This window comes from Hibiscus syriacus, unplaced genomic scaffold, assembly GCF_006381635.1.
Source record: "Hibiscus syriacus cultivar Baekdansim isolate YM2019G1 unplaced genomic scaffold, ASM638163v2 tig00000724_pilon, whole genome shotgun sequence".
NCBI lineage: Eukaryota > Viridiplantae > Streptophyta > Magnoliopsida > Malvales > Malvaceae > Hibiscus > Hibiscus syriacus.
The window spans coordinates 197193-204258 of record NW_024061812.1 but is presented as its reverse complement, the minus strand read 5'-3'; the positions used below and the strand labels follow the sequence as shown (position 1 = coordinate 204258).

General features: G+C 33.1%; 1 pseudogene; it reads right to left on the bottom strand.

Annotated features, from left to right (window-relative positions):
* Nucleotides 1–5269: 5269 nt before the first annotated feature.
* On the bottom strand, nt 5270–6672 carry LOC120212216 (annotated as a pseudogene).
* Nucleotides 6673–7066: the final 394 nt, after the last annotated feature.

Genomic DNA, 7066 nt, shown 5'->3' with positions numbered 1-7066 from the left:
ACCGACCAATGCCTGCATACGTGAATCCACCAAAATGAAATGTGATGTTAAAAGCTAAATTGCTTTGTTAATCTCCCTTTGGAAGAGATACTTTTAATAGGGTTTAAAGATCAAAGTTAGGAACTATCATTTGTAGCTTAGTATCATGGTTGAATTTTTAACCAAATGAGAATACCAAAGAAGAAAACTTTGAGTTAGGTTAACCACTAAGAAACAATATAAATATATATTACAAATGTTTTTAGTTATATTAAATGAAAAGTTGTTGACTATCACAGTTGGATGACAATGTTCACTATGGATCTTTAAAAGAAAAATGCATGATTATTGGCAAGCAACAAAATCAAGTGCTCCCTCATGTTAAGCCTTGTTAGCTTCTGCTTTGTTAGCTTCGCTTGTCGTACTGTCCTTTAAGTTTTGACAGTTATGTCTGTTAAGCCTTTGGTATCATGATTTGCCTAATTTGTCTTTCTTCTTGCAGGTTGTTATTGATTGAATCCATCCAAGCTATTGGGAATCTTGCTCGGGGTTTGCGAACTCATTTTCCTGTTAGTTCACACTTCTTTGTTGCCAGTTTCATTTGTAAGTTCCATATACTTACGTAATCATGAAGGAGAGCTTTAATTGCATGTTATGTTCATTTTCCCTTTTGCCAATTGTGCCTTCGTTAATCATTTTTGAACCTACTTCATTTTTATTTATCATCAAGTCTTTTGGTTGTGGAATTATACTTCTTTAGGTATAACTGAAGTACCATGTTTGTTTGGTTGACATACACCCTTTAATTGAAAAAAAACAATTTTTCTGGAAGCCCAAGTTAATGGTCTTCTTTTACCGACTAAAAAGTAGAATGCTGAAAACTTAATTGCTGAAAATAAGGTTTTATTGAGATCTTACATTGACAACTTTAGATGGAAGACTAGATAGTTAAAAAGAATGAATATAAGATTAATGTAGTTAATTGATAAAAATAACCCAGTAAATTAGGGAGGTTTAATTACTTAAATATTTTCATTAATGAAAATATTTTAATTAGTAATTGTGGAAACAAAAGCAAATTCTCTCTTTTGTACTTAAGTATCACCAATAAGTTAGGTGTACTATGTTAGCACTAAGGGAAGAAATGTAATGATTATATTTAGCTGCACTCTTTCTCTATAATATTAGCAATTAACTTTTGAAATTGATATTCCAAAAATACGAAATGGATAAGAGTTGGATGGATTTGTCAAGGGTAAGCGACGAATATCGAAATGGACTCGAAACTTTTCTAAATTTAGCTTTTGTGAATACAAGCGAAGAGAATATGATTCTTTGCCCTGGTAAGAAATGTGCTAACATTAATTGGCACATTCGTGAAGTTGTCTACGAGCATCTAGTTGTTTTTGGCTTTGTTCGGGACTATAGAAAATATATTTCATAGAGAGTTCACATCTCATAGATCTTCTTCTACGAGTTATTGGACTTATCCTTCTAATTCTCACCATCGATTTATTAGAGAAGATGACATGGAATGTATGTTGCGAGATGCATTTAATATGCACAATCATCATCAATCTCTGTTAGAGAAAATGATTGTGACAATGATGTTAATGATTTCACTGAGATGAGAAGAAGTGGATGTGCTGAAGAGCCAAATGGAGAAGCGGCAAAGTTTTACAAGTTGCTTTATGAAATTAATGAACAACTTTATGAGGGATCAAAATATTCAAAGCTTTCTTTATGCATTTGTCTTTTCTACTTAAAATGCATGGAAGAAATTGATAACTCTTTTACAATTATTAGAGTTTCTAGGCGAAATGTTTCCTTTTGCAAAAATCCCTCAATCAAGCAAAAATATGAAGAAAATTATAAAACCAAAGCTCTAGCTTGAATCACCACAATCATTTTATTAATAAGAAGCGCTAAAACAAATGCCCTTCATAAAACAACACAACACGAGTCACAATCCATCCATTTTGACACTTCTAACTTTATCTACCCCGCCATACAAATAGCAAAGCGGTTGTTAATTTACGGATGCAGAAGAAAGCTCTCTTAATGTTTGATCTGCAACCAATACTTCAATATCAGTTATGTTGGTTGTTTTAGTATCTGATGTATCATCTCCTTGATAAAGTTGAGAAGAGATTAAACCCAATTGTTTCTTTTGCAATTTGTATCGTTTCTCAAAACATGGCATGTCTTCTCGATCTTGTAATTGTATTCTAGTGTACTTGTGCATCCAGACCTAGTCACCAAACGAAATTAAAACCAATTAGTATTAATATCCGATAACGGTACTAAAATTTGATGTTTGTCAATATTAGGGATGAAAATGAGATGATACAGACCATGAGCTAGTTAAGTTTGACTCGATCAAAATTTGGTCAACACTCTAGTCGAATGAACTCGAGTTCTTAATGAGCCGAAACGAAGTACTTGATACCCGACTCTTTCGGCTCGAAAAGATGTGAGCAACTTGAAAAAAACTATATATTAAGTTTTTTATTTCTTGTAAATTAAGGCTTCGTTTGGGAATGTTTCTCCAAACTAGTTTTTTCAACGAGCTTTTCCAACGCAAAACTACCCGTTATAATTTCTTAGTTTGAGTCAATAATCACTATTCAAACATGAATCATTAGCTGAAAATGAATTGTTTGAAGAATACTTCTGTGTTTTCATAAGGAATTTTGTACCAAACGGACTTCCATAAGAATTCTCAAATGGCCCTTAAATTAATTAAAATGTTTATATTTATATGTTATTCTAAAAAAATACAATATAAATTTTTCAGGTACTTAAATTTTAGGTTCGAGCTTAAACTAAGCTCGAGTTTTAGCTTTAATTGAACTAAATCTAAAAATGTTTTAAGTTTAAGTTTTTTTAAACTCGAGTCAAACTTTAACTTTTTATTTCGAGTTCGAATCGAGTCGAATTAGAAAATGTTCAAACTTTACTCAACTTGTTTATTGCCTAGTCAAAATCACTGAATAATAATCTCTCGTGCCTTAAATAAAAACAAATTCAATAAAGGAGGTAGACTTGAATCCACACATACTGGAATTATTAAAACTGAAAGTATTGATGAACAAGGTTTTCTTGGCTAGTTTCGTGTCCACTAATTTGTCTTGAATCTGAAAGAAATAAAGGTATAATGCTAGTCTTTGTCCTTAATATTACGTCTCTATAAAAAATTTAAATACTTTAACTTTTAACATTTCATTTTTCATTAAAATGACTCTTTCTATATAAAATTTATTAATTAAATAATAATTAATATTTTTTATTAATGTAATATTTTTACATGTGATTAACTATTAATATGGTATATGTCATGTGTGTTAAAATATTAGTAAAATAATAACTAATATTTTTTTATTAATGTAATATATTTACATGTGATTACCTATTAATATGGTATATATTTGTATATTAAAATGATATTATGGTGTATATCATGCATGTGCGAGTGTTGACATTATATATGTGTGTTTAAATGATGATTTGAAAATATCACTTCATCAATTAAGTACATATGAGAGTATTATTTTAGCGATAAGAGTTTATCCTTAATTTCATTCACAAATAATTACTTTGGCCAAAATTATAAGCTAAAGTGTTTCATAAATATATGTATCAAATGAATCATTCAACAAAATTAAATATAATTTGTTTTCATTATATAAAAATTAAAGAATAAAATTGAAATTGATTTAAAATTAATTAAAATAATTAAGAAAATTAAGATTTAGTTTAATTAAACCAATAATAAGGAATATCTAACCTCATAAATGTCAGTTTTGACGTTGAGGTGGATCACGAACTACATGACATACATATTCTTCGTCAAAAAGATAATTCTTTACAACAAACCACGTACAAAACAAGTCACCTTACTCGCCAACCTACTATTTGCCGGTATTCATAAAATCAATCAAACCAGTAGTAATCATGCTCAAAATCTATACAATTATTAAATAAAAAGGTTTAAGGTTATTTCTGCTTTTGTAATAGATTCAATTCATCATTTTCCCCATTATGATATTTTCACATTAATTTAGTTATCGAAATTATTTAATCGCATTAATATTTAAAATATTTATTATTATTTAGGGTTTTAAGTTAGGATTTATGATTTAAGGATTAATGGTTAACGTTTAGTATTTAGGATTGAGTTAAGGATGATAAATTTTAACAACTTCGAATGACTAAATTAATACAAAAACATTATTTGTACAAAAACAATAATTAGATCTACTATAGAGACAAAAATAACCTTTCAATCAATTAAAATTAAATAAATTAGGCACACTATAATATTATTCACTTGTGAGTCCATCCTCAGCTACACGTAAGGGTAGCTTCAGGGGAGTGTTATCTTACACCTATTATGTACTATTTAGTTACGCATGTCCTTTAGCCGAAGCCCGAAACATCCTAGATTCTCACCTCGGATATGGCATTCGCTTCATTCGTTACTCTGCTAATCACTCGTGCTTATCTGATATCATTATAACTAACGCCATTTTCGATTAATATCAATATGTCTACTTAAAAAAAAGTTCACATGTCCTCGTATTCAAGATGGACCTCCAATGTATCACCAATTTTTTATCAACTTTATGTAAGTTGCTTCCTTGGTGAAAGTTTTATTGGGCTGCCCCATCTGTCATGATCATATTGGTAGTGGTTGAAATATTTACAGCATGTTTTCTTCAAAGTAGGGGCAAACCAGTAAATGTCACAGATTTCAAGATTTATCTTTCGAAATTTGTTTGTCACAATTTTAGCATCTATTTCCTTTATATGATAAGGAGACCCACGTTTTGTATTTATGATAATGGCACCCAACATTTTAAAACCTTAGTACTACTTTAGTTTGTGTAAGCAACTCATATTAATTGTTCCTAAAAGATTCTTGTTTCTGCTCTTCAATTCTCTCTTAAATATGGTTCATGGATTTCCAACAGCTATTCTATATAATAAATGAAATACACTTCAAGTTCCACTGCTCTGTATTATGGCCATTTAATGTGCATTTACTTCTCATTTATTCTTACAACGTTCCCTTTCCCTTTCTTGGACCGTTAAGCGACCTAAATAATATAAAAATATTGATCTTTTTAAAAATTTCGAATCCGAGTAGCATTATTAATCATAAAAAATATTATAAACAAATAATATCTTGGTTTCTTTTGCTGGTAGAATATGTGGAAATTGAAGCAAAATAAATCTTATTTAACAATAAGAAAACACAAACGTAACATATAATTCCGGAAACAGTATCTATCCAAATGAAAGCTGTAGCATTATAGATGGTGAAATACTAGGAACATAAAATCTAAATAGCACAAACTAGTGGATAAAATGCTTCAAGAAAAGGTATTTGCTTAGATCCTGGGCTTGAGGTGGCCTTCATTGGCGAGCTTGAAGAGACGAGCCTGAGCTTTAGCAGCACTGTTTGAACCAAGTGCAGAGACAAAACTCTCCCTCACTTGCTGAGTCGAGAATGGGAACCTATGGTTCACCATGGAGTTGAGAAATGAGGCAGTTCCTTCCCGGTAAAGCGCCCCGAGTCCGTCGGTACGTGTGTTTGAAAGTGCTTGGGGCAGGCTCAGGGTTGTTCCGAGACCGGGAGCGCTGGTCACACCGAATGCACTGCCTAAAGTGCCCCACCAACCAAGCAGACCCCATATCAGCGTGGGGTGACTCCTCCAGAAACTGAATATAACAAATATGAGTTGTTAGTATCGCAAGTACCATTACGTTATCAGAATAGCAGCCACTATGTAACCGTTATATAGCAATAACAGTGTCTTCTAAAATCGTTATTGCATAACATAATACTTACAATCACTGCAATAGCGTTAACTATGTCCGTAATCGCGATAAATCCAACACAACCGCAACCTCAATTTAAATCGATAAGTGTAACGTGATGATAAAAGCAACATTTGGAAGTTATCACAATGACTTACTCGCATGTACCACCGATTGGTGGAGTTGGAGCAGGAAAGAACGGAGGTGTAGGAATGCTTGGAGTTCCTGGATCAATAGTGGGAGTTGGTGGACTGCCACCTCCATAAGTTGGCGGACTTCCACCGCCGTACGATGGTGGACTACCGTGTGAAGGAGTATGTGATGGTGTCGATGGCTCATGCGGTGGTGTTCCACAATTTCCACCCGAAGGTGTTGACGGTGTTGTTGGGGTGTGGTGGTAACCACCTCCATGCGATGGTGTTCCATGAGAGGGAGGTGAGCCACCTGAACCACCGTGGGATGGTGGTGTCCCATGTGAACCTGCACTTGAATCAATTAGATCACAACAAAATTGAAACATCATACAACATGCATGAACTATATATACCAGAGGGAGGAGTTCCTGCATGAGGATCTGGAGATGGATAGTAGTTCTTCTGCTCTCCAAAGCCAGTGGAGGTCACAGAAACGACGCAGAAATAACCAGCAACCAAACCCACATCGAACAAACATGCATGATTCTTTCCCTCGCCATTGCAAGACAAATACTTCAACAGCAAAGAATGGAAGAAGGTGTGTGGGTTGAGAAGAATGAGGGGTCGATCACTATAAAGCCCCAACGAGGTGAAGTAAATGGAAACAGGTGAAGCTGCATGAGGTTAGTTGATGACAGCAGGTGCATTTATATGTTGTATTAATTAACTTTTGAATTGTTGAAACAATGCTGAGCTTCAAATGGTTTTGGACACATCAACTCCAACGAAGAGATTACTCGTTCAAATCCAATGAAGAGAGAGAATTGCATTGGGACCATCTTTACTTATTACACCAAATATAGATCAATATAGGTTGGCATTTGCATGAGATTACTATTTTCTTAAATATAGGATCTTTGTCTCTCGCCGCGTCCATCTTATGCTTATCTAGATTTGATAGTATATTCAACCCATCTTTGGGTTTGAACGGCTACGTCTGCAGTGTATATGTATTGTCAATAATTAAGAAAGATTTTAAGAAGATACTATCCTTATAATTAAGGACGTTCACAGTCTGTTAACGTAACATTTAGTCCAAACGGTCAGTTAACCGTTATAACGGTTATTAG